Below are 16,054 nucleotides of genomic sequence, written 5' to 3' on the forward strand. Positions count from 1 at the left end.
GTCTTTGGAAACTGTTATTTTTTAGACTGACCAGGACCATTATGAGTTATGAGTTCTTAATGGAATATGATTCGTGTTTCAAGAAATGACATTTGCATAATTTTTTTGTACTCAGAGGTGAACAATATATTAAAATATAATATACAATATAATACAATGTAACTACAATACTACAACTATATTAAGATAAAACTTTTACTTTGAAAAACCATCATAGTGTTCCAAGTCACTGAAAAAAAAATAGAGACGTTTAAAAAAGAGACCTTATTTAAAAGGATACTTTTTTTTTTACAAGAATCCTGAACAGTATGTGGGATTCACTATAGAAATCATAGTTTTAAGTAATGTGATTTATTCACCTTAGAGCTGATTTATTGGGGGCAGGGAGTGGTAGTAGTGGCAGCTACTTTTTGGCAGCAGTTTGATTGACATAAAAAATGGCAGTATGTTCCTACCTACAGATGCATTAAACAAAAAGCAGTGAATTTTTGGAAAAAATTTAAAAAAAAAAATGAAACGGAAAAATCAAGATTAGGACCCTAGCCAAACTTTACTGAATAGTTAGTTCAGAAAGATTTTAACAAATACTGTGCCCTTAGTGGTTTGCTTTTGAATGAATTATCAATTTTTTTTTTTTTAATTTTTAAAATTTTCTAGCTTCATTGGTTTGGGTAACCTGAGAAAGGCTCACATTGTATACATGTAGGAGGAAGCTTGGGAGGCCAAATCTGTTCGAGTGCCCAATTTCATGCTTGCAGTAAGAATGATGCCAGGGATGATGGAAGTGTGTAGTACATGATGATTAAGTTCAGGCTTGACAAGATAGGTTCACAAAAGGGCAGTCATGCTTGATTCATCTCATTGCCAGACTAGAAACGAGAGAAAAGCAGTGACATAATTACCCTACACTCAACAAACCTCAAATACAGCACTGCACAGATACTAAGCAAATCTAGTCTTCAGAATGATTGTGATGCAGTTTAAAGAGGAAGGCCACTGCCTTAGCAAATAAAAGAAGGCTTACAAAATTAAGACAAGGATCTTTTGGAATTTGGTTTGCTTAAACCAGAATGGGAGAGAGCAGAGAAAGAAAGCCACTTAGTTGGAGAAGAAAATCAGGGCATCTATGTCAGGAAACTTAAATGGTGACTCTGCTGGTTCTTCAGCCAGCTTATGATCCTTGTCAAGTTTTCTAAGCCTCAGCTTTCCCACCTTTGGATCAATGGGTATGAGCTGTGATGAGTACTTTCCATAAATCTAGGATTATGGACAAAGGCAAGGAGTTGCAAGATCAATTATATCCTAAAGAACTGTAATTTGAATATTTATGAAAGCAAAATTAGCTAGTGATCATAAAATGGGATGGAAAGGCACCTGATGGAGAATGCAAATTCATCTTAATGAATTAAAAAACATGTTATCAAAGTGGTCTAGACAATTCTCTCAAGAAGGAAGAGAATGAAACATATTATTTTGTCTCTAAATTTCCTCCACTCCAGTCTGGTTTTGCCTCTTCTCTGTGTTCACTTTGTTTTTTTTTCATTACTTTCCTGTTTCTGGTAACCATGGTGATGCTACCTCCCAGCAGCCTTCCTCACAGCCAGCCCTGTTTGGTACAGGTCGAATTTTCTTCATTCACTGGTGAAGGGAGCTAACAATGCCATACGAATATTTTATTTAACATTTATCTCCATCCCTTTTCTCCAGGAAATAAATGCAGGGGATTATTCCATACTTAACCTCCCTACATGAGGGGCACTGTGAAACAAGGATCTTCAACTGTTAATTTCAGCTGCTAACATTGAAGAAGATACTGATTATGTCAGAGATTCAATTCCCTGCTTTAGCCCTCAGGGACTGTAAAGACCCAGAACTCGAGCTGGTTGCCACCTCCTCTTGCTTTTGTATGTATACGGAATAAAATAGATTGCCCACAAAAATCACACATCATCCCCGGTTTCCTAATCCTCTTTCTTTTCTCTTGTTTTCTCCCTTGTAAGGAATACGTTGTCGAATGCATAATTATTACAGTTATAAGGGGGATTGAATTTTTCATTAAAAAATGTAAATATATGCGTCTCTCTAATGAGCACGTTTATTTATTTTTGAATGAGTGATATGCAATACTCAGTTTTTAAAATATTTTAATTATCTCTCAATGACAAAACATCAAAGAATCTCTGCTCACATTAATGCGGAGAATAAAAATTTCCATAAACTATCAGTCATGTCCAGTTTGTATAGTCTTACTTATTTGTAATCCTATATTGCCAAAAACTGCCTCTCCATTTAAGTGTGGGGTGTGCGTGTGTGTGTGTGTGGTGTGTGTCTGGATAGTAACACAAAGGAGACCAGATGACATTCATAGGCTTATAGACTAGGCTCCTGGGGACACACTTGGGTGGAGGCAATTAAAATGCCTGTGAGGCATTTGATATCAGAAACCGCGATGGCAAACCACTAAATCCTGCGCCAAGGCTGCATCCTATTGTCGGTGAATGATGGCGGAGCTGGGTGGCTTGTCATCATTCTCGAAAATTCTGAAGCTAGTGAGCTCTCTCCCTCTCCCACTCGCCTTATTTTCCTTTTCGCCACTGCAGGGACTTTTTCTAATTTGCAGCTTCCCTCCCCACCCCCACTCCCCTCCACACACACTCACACACACACACACACACACACAGCACACACAGACAGGAGCTGGTGGCTTGCAGACTGCGTCTGTCTGGAGCTAGAGAAGCAGAACCAGCCGGTGGAGAATAATGCTCCGGAAGAAGGATTCTGCAGCAGTCCTTAAAGGCTAGGCTTGGGTGGTATCGCTGCATATGCACTGGTAATGGTTTGGGCTTTTTGCTTGTTTGTTTTATTTTTCTGTCTTTTTTGTTTTCTCCCCAAAGGATCTGTTTTGTGTGATTCCAGAGTAAAACGCTTTAAAATTCCTCATTGTGCTTCCTAAAAATTCTACTACTGCGTTTTTTTGTATGGGAGATTTCAAGACGTAGATTAATCATTTGGATGTAAAGAATGTGTTTTCTTACTGGTGAGTTACAATTTCTAATATTTGGTTAACAAATCTGTATACGTTATTTTTTTTTCCTTTTGTTTTGTTTCGGTAGATTCTTCAGCTTGTTGTCTCTAAACAAGGAAACATTGATTGGGAGCTCCTCATTCAGAAAATTAAAAGGTACCACATGTTTTGTTCGAACATTTAAATGAGGGAAAATCAGGGAGGAATTGGAATGTTTTTGTTTAAATTAATCTCTCTGTGGTTGGTCTTGTATCCCTAACCTACGTTGATCATTGTTTAGAGTATGTATGATTTCTTATGCAGATAATACCTTATACCAGGCTGTTTGGATTAGAGGATGCCTAAAGAATTGAGTCTTTTTCCTGCGTTGCAAATTATTAACAAATATCAACATCTGGCTTATTTTGGAATTATTTTACTGTTACACGTTTTTTTAAATGTCCAAATTTCTCTAGCCTATTCAAAATTCAAATATGTGAATTATACTAGGTAAGTATACCAAGAATACTAAGAAATATACAAAGTAATGATTTTATCTGAAAGAGCCCTATTTATAAGTGATTTAAAAAAAAAGGTTAAATCCAATGGTTTGCCTTTCCCAATGGAATGAATGCTAGAGATGAAAGCCCAGGAATGACTCAGTATTGTTGGTTTCTCAGGATAAAATACTGAAACTTCTTCACTGATGCTTTAGTTTTTAGTAACAGATATATTTGAAGGCTGAAGATGCTGGTTATTAAAATAACTGGTATTTCATATGCTTTATTTGATTTTGACAGTTTAAGAAATTAGTCTTTGATCTTGCCATGGAAGTGGTTGAATCATTGCTCTTGGGCCTTTTTGCCTTACATGAAAAATATTAATTTTCAAATTCAGTATCAGTATGCATATTGACTTGGGCAGGTGATTACTTTTTCTTAATTCTTTAAGATTATCTTTTGGCTTTAACATATACTCATCAACATAAAACATAAATATATGCCAATATAACATATATTTGTAATTTGCCTCAAAGTATTTTCTGCTTTTCTGATAAAAAGATCAATAACATCTTTTAAACATTTCCTTGGCATGTATAGTATTTCCCCCCAAGACTATCTGTCCAAAATAATTTATGCAGTAGAATTATTTTTTTTTTTCAAAATACTTATAAAATGGTTAACTATATACTGACCCTGAAATACCAGGAGTATGTCAGTATATATACATATGAGTATGAATATTTGTAGCCATTGAAGAAGACTAATGCGTTGTCTTTGTTTAATTTTCTCTGCAATGTGTAATTATGAGAACCTTAATTTATTCATCCCACAAGCACTTGTTAAGAGCCTTACTGCTGTGGGTAGTTATTGTGGGAGAGGGAAAGGGCACATGACACTGTCCTTACTCTTCCAGAGTGTAGGCAGCATCACACAAGACATTTGAACCGAAGAGTAGATTTTATAAAATAAATCAGTGTTCTGATATAGAACTTTATAATATTTCAGATATTGAACAAAATCTAATAGAGTAGTCTCAGAGACACATGAAATACATGCTTCTTTCCTCAGACATCAGTCTCAGTGAAATTATGTGTGAAATCCCCAAACAGGACTTACTGTTCCTCCTGTGTACTGTAAAACCTTTGGAATCATTCTCCCTTTTTAGGGTTCTCTCAGAGAAGGCAGAACCTTTTTATGTAAATGAAGAATCTATTTGGTATTTTCACATCTAACTAAATCCATACAGCAAATGTTTCATGTGACACTCTTGTTTCCTAATCTTCATACTCATTCAGTAACCCATTATGTTAATTTTGAGCTTGGAGATAGTTATATGGATTGGAAAAGAATGAAATTTTTATTTAACTGCTGAGAAGTTGGATTCAGTATATTGTCAGTAGGAACTGGTAGGTGCATTGCAATTGGTCTGGGTACTGGAGAAGTGGCATAGGACCTCACCAGATCCTCTCCATAGCCCTGCCTAAATTTTCTAGGGATATTTAAAAATTAATATAAGGGTGTGGTGACAGATTTTGTGTAATAAAGCAGAGTTTATTAAAATAGTTCTGTGAGATAGTCAAATCGAAATAGAATTTGCCTGTTGAGCGCTGAGAAAGTCAGGAATTCTCTATTTTGGTTTTTCTTAACAATATCATCTTGACAGTAATTAATTCATTTACTGAATTTTTCAGTCTTCTCTCCTGCACATAGAATAGTGCCTGGACCATAGTAGGAGTTTAAAAAAAAAATCATTTAATTATTAATGGATAAATGAAAACACCAGAATTTTCCTCTCTATTATATAGTGTGAAACATAAATATAGCACTTTTTTTGAGTTTTATCCAAGATATTCATTGCATATCTCTAACAATAATAATCTAGATAATTAATGCTGAGTCGAAAAGCAGATGAACCATGTGTAGAAATTTCTCCAGAAAGAAGTTTTCTCATTTTAGGTTAAGATGGAAAGAATTTTTAAAATGTCCCCTTTCACTTTCATCAGCTAGGGGAAAGATGCCAAACTGCAGCATGAGTTTTGCTTTGTGGATGCTTCCTAAATACTACGCCCGGGCTTGACATTGTTTATGGCTCTTCATGTCTTCAGCCAAGATTCTGCTGCAGCTTAGAGGGGGAAGCTTTTTTTTTTTTACCTCTCCCTCTAAATGTAATACTAGAAATGATGTTATACTTACCAGCCCATAGTGAACAGCAAAGCGTTTAGCAAAAGCAAGAATACATACATTATGAAAGGATCTGTAAGTAACTTTAGAAAATGCTTTTCTCTTGCTGTCATTTGTGGTTATTAATAAAACTGTATTTTTTTGTAATTATCTGTGTGCCAGGTGCTATCCTAAGCTTTTAACATATTTTATCTCACATAATTCTTCCTACGATCCTGGGAGGTAGGTATGGTCTCCATTTTACAGACGCATGAACCGAGACTCCAATTGGGCAATAATCCAAGTCTGACCCCAAGGTCCTTAATATTAACCACTACCCATTACATTATTTTCAAACATATTTTCGGCTTATAGCCATTGTCCTTCTGTTTTATTTATTCATATAATAAATAATAAGGTTAAAACAGTATGCTCATAGATTCCTGTTTATATGTATTATATATGTGTGTGTATATTTTTGTGTATATGTAAAAAATATATATATTTATATATATACACACACATATATATGTAACTGAAAAGATTTAAAATGGCCAAAATAAATAAGCAAATAAGCATGTAAGGAGCCATGAACAGTGTAAAAATACTACATTCAACCTCTAGTATAACTAAATAACCCAGAAAAACTGAGAGCACTAACAATTACACAAGTATGCATTAAGGCCCTCTACTTGAAAAGGAGCATACAATAGAACAATTTTGGAGCTCAGGTGGGTAGAGTGGAGTAAAATAAGGTTGTAGCACCAAGGGTCCTTGGTATCATAAGAGACACATGAATAATTTCTTAAGGGACTTCATTGTAGGATGGGATTATTAATAACTGCAAAGAGACTCAACAGAAATATTTCATGGAGGATGAGTCTTGAGGTAAATCTAAGGATGAGTAATATTCAAAGGGGACATCATGCATGGAAGGGCTCCAGGAAGAACAAACTTTAGCAAAGGGAAACAAAGAAAGTGAACATACTTGAAAAGCATAGACTGAGCTCATTTATATTCTAGAGTAGAAGAGGGGAATATTAAAAGATAAGGATGGAAAGTTACCTGAATGGTATTAGGTTATACCTAATAAAATGGCCAATATTTGACAGTTTTTGAACTATGAAATGAGAATTTCACCCAATTCAGCATAATACATTGGGAGGGTACCTTGAATACCAACTTTTGAGGAGTTTTTTCTTCTTAAGCCATTGACTGTATTTTGAACAGGAGACCACTTAAATTGTGTTTTCAGACAATTTATCTTATAGCACTGTGTGAAATGTTAGACTTGTGGGTGAGAGCATATTGAAGAAAGCATAACTTCTGAAGCTGTCATAATCCAGGAATGAATAAAAGCCCAAAGAGAGGGTTGATTGTGGGCATGAAAAAGAAGGCAGGAAAATGAAAGATATTTCTGAGCTCAAATGCATATACAGGAGTATAACAGCCACTTAGTTGGTGGGAGGAATGAAAACAGAAGGAGTCTAAAGTTTGAATTTGGTATTTGAATTTGAGATTGAATCTCAAGACTGGAAAAATAATAGGGAAAAAGGCAGATGGGGCTGTTTGAGAAAAGAGAACCACTTTCATTTTATTGGCTCCTTGATTTCTAGTCCACTGCCTAGAACAAAGTAGGTGGCCAATAAGTGCTAAATGGATGAGAAAGTGAACTAAAAATGAAAAGATAGGTTTGGGACATGATGGCTAGATTTAAAATTGGACTGATTCTATCTCATTCTGAAACATGTAACTCCTGACTTGAGAAGAGAATTGGGACATTAGTAAATGGGTAAGAATACCAAGAAAGGTGAGAAAAGGACCAAAAAGAGAACTCTTGGCAACATCTGCATTTAGGATGAGAATAAGGAATAGGAATTGGTAAAGTTAAAGGAAGCATTAAAAAAAAGGAAAAGAATTTTTTTTTTAAAAAAGGAATAAAAAAAGCTATTTTTTATAAAAATAATAAATCTACATTTTGGAAAATGTGTAGAATTTAGAAAAGCATAAAGAATGAAAGAGCCATCCGTAATTACACTATCCAGAAACTATGGTTAACATTTTTAAGCCTTTTAGCTTATTTTCTTTCTTGTTGTTGAATATAAATTTACATAATCAGATTGAAAAGAATACAATATTGAGTTCTGGATATTTTTTCCCTCTCAGCAGTATCTGAAACACATTCTTTGATCATTTTGCCATTTACGAAGTATTCTAACATGTAGACATTGGGCATTATTGTTCCCTGCTGTTTCCGGTTATTCACTATAATAATTGTGCTGCAAGCAAAGATAATTTTATACATCACTCTGAGATGATATTTCAGCTTATTTCCAACAGATAGTTCCTAACAAAACAACTGTATTATGGATAATATATTGTCAAATTTCTTGCCAGAAAAGATTTGGTGGTTCAAAATGAGCCTTTGCTTTCCTTCAAAAAGGGGAGTTTGAGATTGTTAGCTACTGTGTACCAGCCTCTGTGACAGATAATTTAAGAATCACAGTAACTTTCATATAAATTCTATTATCATCATTTTACAAATAAAGGATCAGAGACCCAGGGAGTTACACAAGGACATACACCTAACAAATTTCAGTCCTAGTTTTGAATCGGGATCTATCTCCAATCTAATCAAATAGTGGGTTCAGAAACAAGATATTGAAAAGTAAGTATGTAAGTAAATTAGGATATGAAAGCAATAGGAAAGCACTCTTACGAAATCCAGAACTCAAAGGAAAGAGATATAATATATGTAAGGCAGGGTGGGTATTAATTGAAGTGGGGCTTTTTAATATGGGGCATCCTAAACTAAAGGGCAGGGGCAAGTAGAGAAGCTGTCCTACGTATGTAAGCGGAAGGACAAATTGATAGAACAAGGTCCTAACAAAAAGGAGATAAAGAGCACAGACAAGGATTTGGGCTTGGCAAGCAAAATGCATCTTCCTTATAGATAACAGCAAGGGAAAATAGAGTAAGACTTTTCCAGTGGTGAGGAAGATACAAATATCTCCAGTATCATCTGGCCTTTATCCTACACTGGAGGAAAATTCACTTATTGATACAACTTATAGTCATTGAACACCAAATTCCATGCCTTCTTCCTGCCCTTATGGAACTTTCCTTCTAGAGGGGGTAAATAATCAGTGGGTAAACAAATAAATAAAAAAGATTACCAAAGGAGCTGGGCAGAGTGGATTATAAAGAGAGAAGACTAGAGGCTGGTAAGATATGCTTCTCAAACCTCAATGCATAGGTAAAACAATCGGGGATCTTATTATAATGAAAATTCAGTCTGAGGAGGGATCTAATCATCTATCTGTATTTTAACAAGCTGCCAGGTGGTGTTGATGCTGCTGGTCCATGGACCAGTATTTTGATTAGCAAGAGGGTAGAAGGCACATGTCGAGGCAAGAAAAATTAGAAATGATTGGAGCAGCTGTTGTGAGCTATATATGAGCCCTTCTCCTTGCGCAGCAACACTGAATACTTTTAAATCTCTTTGAGCTTTTCAGATCTCTTCTGAACGCTTTAATTCAAGCCAGTTGTTTTATGAAAGATCCATTAAATCAGCCCAAACAGGCTATTCACATTTTATTCTAACTGTCCATACTCAATGCTTATTATGCTAGCTAAATGCCATATAATGAATTATTGTGGCTTGGGTTTTGGGATGTGATGCCTTATTACCCTGTGCCAGTGTTGTAACTCCAATTGTCTTCCCTGGTTCATGATTTCTGTTGACTTTTACCGTATCTTTCTGTGGATGTTCAGTACAGGACTAGTCTGCCAACCCTCCTGCCCTTTAGCTTGTGGCATCCATCACACTCCTGTATGCTTATTAGCGAAGCTTCCAGGTCTCCCCATTCTGTCTTCTTGCCACCCACATCCTGATACAAGCCTTGGGACACTCTATTTAAAGTTAGGAGGAGTACTGGGAATAGTTTCTGATTTAAGTAATGTGTTTTTCCCAGTGAATAAGTTTCTCTTTGGTGGACAGTTTTGGTTGGTGAGAGCAACCTGCACTTCTCTGAAGGATTCGTCACGGCTCTTCAGAAGCATGCACATGTTTGTAGACAATTAACTGGGCAAAGTGTCCTCAATCAGCTTTGGCCAATTCTGTTAGTCAAGGAGGCTGCAACCTAGCACTTCCTTTTGAGGAGCCTTCCTTTTGGCTGTAGGTATTTGGGGTCATGTACTTGTTCAGTACCCTCTGCACCACACATTGCAGTTGTAAATATCTTAACAAATACGAAATAAAATAAATAATGGTGTACTCATCCATCAAGAAAGAGAAGCTTAAATGTATATTAAACATCTGTGATGTCCTCAGCCATATTACCATTTATCGTTTGTTTAAGAAGCTAGTACCATGACCATGTCTCTAGACCAAGTCACTGCCATTTATAACTTGGTGGTTTCTTAAACAGCTAAACAGGCATGAACAGTAAAAAAAATTCCAGAAAATACTTAATTAATTTTCTTAGGCCGAGAAGCCACATTAAATTGATAACCACATTTCTGCAAGTAAAACACTTAGGAAAGATCCTTGAGAAGAGAAGCTGTGTCATAGTCACCTTTGTACTTACTCTGCTATCTATGCAGAAAATGTCCTTGATGTGTATACCAGATTGAAGCTAAGAATATGAATGTCCTATATGTGTGTGTGCTAGTAACACTAGTCTTTCTCTGATGAACAGTGTCTGTCTTCTTTGTATGGCCAAGTTGGAGCTGGGGGTAAGAATTTCTAAGATTCAAATATTAAGCCCATGTCCTTTTGCCATTCATTCAGTAGCTAAGAGGGGTGAGGTTTTAGTTCCATGAGTTTCTGGAGTCTGAGTCATCTTGGGTCTTCCTGATAGAAATTCTCTCTCTCTAAAAATAATTCTGAATCAACGGTCTTTTTTTGTGGATGTCACTTGGGTCTGCTTCATATGATTTGAAATCAACTTTCTTCATATTCTCTCATGTTGTTAATCACTCTGGATTGTGACCATTTAAAGTATCTGGATATGCGTTGAACCACATCTGCCAATTGTTAAAACAAAATTAGTCTATTTAACAGAGCACAACCACAATGTATTTCTTCACAACGTATAGGAACTTAAAAATGACGTTTTTTGTAGGAAGAGCTTGGATTTTCTTTCCAAGGTGAACAGTTATACCTACTTTTCTTCAAAAATGTGTTCCCCCTCATTGTAGGGTTTTCCAATGGTAAGACTACATGGCTATGAATACAACACATAGGCATTAAGGATTCTTTCCCCAATAGTGCCCAAGAGCCTCTGGTTACTATAATTTAAGTTCAGCTGTAGGTGAATTTGTGATATTCCAGAATCCTCCTAGGAAACTATAACTAGACAGCCTATACTTTTAAGAAGTAGGGACAGAAATTATTAAAATCATTGACTTTCCAAGATTACTTTGGTACTTAAGGAAATAGGATAACAAACAATCAAAAAATTTAAAAAACATACTCATGGTATTGACTGAGTAATCCAAATATCATAAAAATCAAATCTGGTTGGACTGCTGTATGTACTTTTCCACTACAAGAGAATTGATAGTCTGAAAGATAAAAGGGAAATGATAAATGTAATACAGCTTTTGTATTGAATGCAGTTTTTAGTTCTGTTCCTTAATTATGCTCACAAAACCCCGTATGTTGACTTTGGATTATATAATTGTTGGGATGATGCAACCAGTTAAGAAATTGGGTTTTGAACTTAAGAAAGAAATAAATTCTGTACAACTTTATAAATCATGCAAAGCATTTTCTAATGCTCACAGAAATCTCTGGAATGAGATAGGTAGATGATGTTATTCTATATATTACAGTTGTTATTCTATATATTACAGGTAACTGAAGTTGGAAGAATTCAAATGACCTACCCAAGTCACCCCACTAGAAAATGGTAGAACAGGGACTTACATCCTTGGTCTGACTTCAAAGCCTTTGCTTTCTACTATTCTGCAGATGAAGGAGATAAATGAGAACATTATCTATAATCTGGGATACTTTCATAATGCACTGGCTTGATGCTAAAATAAAGAACCTGTTCTAAAGTTGTGATGACCTCCACTAAAAGATTGTCTTGGCATCCTAAAAGACTCCTGCCCTTTGGAGTACTGAATTAATATGGTGTGGAGCTCAGTAAATACTAGTAAAAAATAGCATAGTTATTAATGAAATGGTTTTAAACTTTTCAATATGGAAAGAAAATGACGTTAAATAACTCACAGAAAATGTAATATTATTGATTCTACCTCTGATATCAGAGGTAGAAATGGAAGTGTAGCTTACATGTAAAGACTATAACTGCAGTAGTGGTTGAGTCCAGGCTAGGGTTGAAGAAGGGTGTCCGAGGTCAACGCCAGTGGGAATGTATCTCCTGGGGACATTGTCTTCTTAGTGGTCCACTTCTTCTGCAGTTCTCCTTCCCACACCCCTAATCCAGGCTCTCATTATAGCAGGCCAGGATTTTGAAATTTGCTTTTATCTGGTCTCACTGTCCCAAACATCAGCACCACATTAACCTTCCAGACTTACTATGAAACTCTACTTTGTTGTTCCCATTTTCTTTCCCTTTAGGGGCCTTCGTTTGCTTTCCTAACCTGGGCTGCCTGATAAAACCACTAACCATATACAACTATTTAAATTTAAATAAAATTAAATATAATTTAAAATTCACTTCTTCAGACTTACTAGCCATGTTTCAAGTGTAATGGTCACATTAATTTTTAGAACACCATATACTATAGGACATCATAGAAAGTTTTTTTAGATAGTGCTGCCCTGAAGCATTTATTGAACACTTATGCTGCCATTCAAGGCCTACACTAACTTTCCTTTATCCGTCATACCCTTAGCACACTCCCTCCACTCTACATGCTTCTCTCCACCTCTTCCTCGTCTTCATTCCTGCAATGGCAATTAAAATAGCAATAGCTCCCATTGCTATAATGCATATTATGTGCCAAGCACATATATTCTCTGGTAGGATTATTAGAACAAATCCCTGAAAGATAGTTTTTACCCTCACTTCACAGAAGATTTAAGTGGGGTTTAGTGAGTTTAAGTGTATTTCTCAAAGACAAATTGCTAATAAGTGCTGCAAGTTGTCATAAAATCACATCTGCCTGGCCCAAAGCCAAGCCTTTTACTCTATACCAGCAGCTCCCAACCAGGAGTGATTTGCCCCACTCAACTTCCTCCAGCCCCACCTCACACCACACCCAGCACTCATTTGGAAATGTCTGGAGATATTTTTTGATTGTCATAAGTGAGGGAAGTGCTGTTGGCATCTTACGGGTAGAGGCCAGGAGTGCTGAATGTCCCAACAATGGACAGCCCCCTGCCACAAAGAATTACCTGGTTCAACAGTGATGAGGTTGTTAGTTTTCCAACTCCTACCAGAAGATTTTAAAGTTTTAAAATACGGGGACATTGTTTTTTCTGCTGCTCTTTACCAGTACCTTGAAAAGTCCTTGTCATTGAGTAGGCATGCAATATATATTTTCAAATCAATGGTGAATTTATTATTTTATAATTAACGTAATACCCACAGTTAGTAAAAAAAGAAAAAAAAAGAACAAAGGTATCGAGATAAAAATCTTTCCCCCATCCCCATCCTCAATCCCTTATACCAAAGAAAACCACTGTAACAATTTCTACTCTTTAGAATTCTTATAATTAACGTTTTAGATTTAAATGATATATTTCAATTTCTTGACTTGGACATTATCTACTAACTTCCAACAATAAAAGATGTGGGATTTAACACACTATGTCTCCTCCCCTCCTCCATTAATTAGTTATGTTATTTTTATATCATCAGGGTTTATAGTGTTTCTATTCCGTTCTGTAGTTATACTTACGTAATCCTTGTTTTAAGTTGATTCAAAAACAATGAACCCATCTCAAACAACATTCAGTTTTGCTTCCATAAATATATTTCCCTACTGAATCAAATACTGTCACCTGCTGCATTTACTGAGAAATAAATTTAATCTTATGTTTCTCCTAACTCCTGTTTTTCAAGTGGCAATATCTGTCATGATCCAGTGACTTTAATCTTTTTTTCAATCTAATTTCTTTCTTCTAGGCAGGGTCAGCACTCTTTTCTGCAAAGGAGCAGAGAGTAAATATTTTCAGCTTTGTATATGATATAGTTTCTGTCACAGCTGCTTAACTCTTTGTAGCACAAAAGAAGTCATAGATACTAAGTACATGAGTGGGTGTGGCTGTATTCCAATAATACTTTATTTATAAACACTGGTGGTGGCTGTTTTCCACACAAGCCATAGTTTTATGGCTATCTTTTCTAAACTATATTCATTTGTCTTTGTGCTATCTCAAGTCATCTTCTTTTACTGAGTCCCTGTTCTGTTTTACTCAAATTTCTTCAAAAGGCATTGATCATATGTGGCAGGTCATCGATAAATTTGAGTCCTTAGAAGTCTCAAACCATGTCTTCATGTCCCTTCATGTCTCCCCATGTCTTCATATAATACTCATACTTGTTTGATCATTTGGCAAACTATGTAGGTTTGCACCATTGTGTTTTAGCATCCAATATTACTGATGAAATGTCTGATATCAGTCTGATCCCCATTCTTCTGTGAACAACCTTAATTTTTCTTTCTAGAGAAAGAAAGTTTTGCACAGTTCAAAATAATGTGTCTAGATAAACTCCTTTATCATTTATCCCACTTGGCAACAAGACCATTTAAATTACTCTTTAAATTTAGAGTAATTTTCCTCGGTTTTTCTTTGATATTTTCTTCCTTTCTTCCTCTGTTCTATGATTAGGGGAATAATATTAATTAATGTTAGACCTCCTGGACTTATTTATCTTGTCTCCCTCTTACATTTTTTAATCCCTTGTTCACACACTGCATTTTGGTAGATTTTTTTCCCTTTATATCAATTGAATCATCTATTTTGCTTTAGCACTATCAATTCTGTTTTTTTATAATCTATTCAGTGAATTATTTATTTGGGCAATAATATAATAATTTCCAGGAGTAATTTCTTATTCTGATTGATGCTTTCCCATAATAGCCTATTTGGCTTTTATTTTTTTATTTTCGACATGGGCAGACTCTGAAAATTGAACCCAGGTCTCCAGCATGGCAGGCAAGAATTCTGCCACTGAGCCACCATTGCACTACCCCCTATCTGTTTTTAAAGTATGCAGTATTCTTTCGAATCTCTCTGAGGAAGATATTTATAATCTTTTGTTTCCTGAACCATCTCTATTTCTTCAGGAATTATTGTTGAAATCTATTTTTCTTCTTCATGCTGCTGACTTGGCTCAAACATCTTGATTTGATTTGGAGGGTTTATTTTTGTTTTGTTTTCTAATGTTGAAGAACTAGGGTGAGGATCTTAGGTAGCTGTTCTAAGTTTCTTCTGAAGTTGTGTATATCTGTATCCCCATTAACCGTGAAGGCAGATTGCAGATTCTGGAGAAGTAGGCAGAATCTGTCATGAAGTAGACTTCCCAGGAGAAGGATGGAGGTAGAGCCAGCAACTGAATAGGCTAGGGTCTCTACAATTTCATAAATAATGAGTTGAGTGTTTAAATGTGTTTCGGTCCTGGATTAAATTATGTATACTAGAGCAAGGTCTAAAGCTGATCAGCTGTTTCTTTTAAGGACCAGTACTTACTTTCATCCCTGGGGGCAAAAACTTCTTTCAGTTGAAAATATGGTAGTTGTGGAGAAGGGTTTTCTCAGTGTTAAGGAATTGTCCTGCTGTTGGCCCTTCACCTCCTCAGACTCTGTATTTGTTAATGCTATGCTTGGGTTTCCTTGGAAACCCTACTATTAATCCAGGTATTCTAGCAGCAGTTTCTCTGGTATTTTTTTCTCTTTCTTTCTCAGTCTATCAGCACTTTGACTTCTGGAATATCTTCATACTTTCTCGTTAGAATTACATTATTTTTTTTTTAAAGATATTATTTTAATGATAATTAGAAGAAAAGAAAGATGTATCTACCTGCACGACTTTCTGTTTCATTATTGATCATATTTATTTTTCTTTACTCTGATTTTCTATAACAATATGTTTGCATAGCACTCTCTTTTGCACTTATGATATCTGGTCTCCAGTATCTACTGGCTAGTTGGAACTACTTCCCAATTTTCTTGGCGCTTATTTCTGTAAAATAGGGAAAATATCTGATTTTCAGGCTTGAGATGGAATATATGAATGCATGTTGTAAGAAGTAAAGCAGAATATAAATATAAATTATTTTTACATAAGTCATTGTCATGGATGTAGAGTAACAAATATATGCAAACTGGAGATTAGGCATAGTCACAGGAAAAACCCTTCCCCAACTCTGAATCACAAGGTGAACTCAAGTCAAGCCAAGAACTG

At 35.6% G+C, this 16,054-nt stretch overlaps 1 protein-coding gene across 32 annotated transcripts in view; it reads left to right on the plus strand.

Annotated features, from left to right (window-relative positions):
* The window catches only part of MAP2 (microtubule associated protein 2), a 331,538-nt gene that overhangs the window by 180,750 nt on the left and 134,734 nt on the right, over positions 1-16,054 (plus strand). For 30 of the 32 annotated variants that reach the window (XM_077154924.1, XM_077154920.1, XM_077154931.1 and 27 more), the window contains one exon: positions 3,114-3,181. The gene's annotated coding sequence lies outside the window, so the exon portion shown is untranslated. Of the gene's footprint in view, positions 1-2,335; positions 2,831-3,113; positions 3,182-16,054 lie in introns of those variants that run through there. The other 2 variants (XM_077154921.1, XM_077154926.1) reach the window with 1 other exon arrangement.

Source organism: Tamandua tetradactyla, chromosome 3 (assembly GCF_023851605.1).
Source record: "Tamandua tetradactyla isolate mTamTet1 chromosome 3, mTamTet1.pri, whole genome shotgun sequence".
In the NCBI taxonomy this organism is placed as follows: domain Eukaryota; kingdom Metazoa; phylum Chordata; class Mammalia; order Pilosa; family Myrmecophagidae; genus Tamandua; species Tamandua tetradactyla.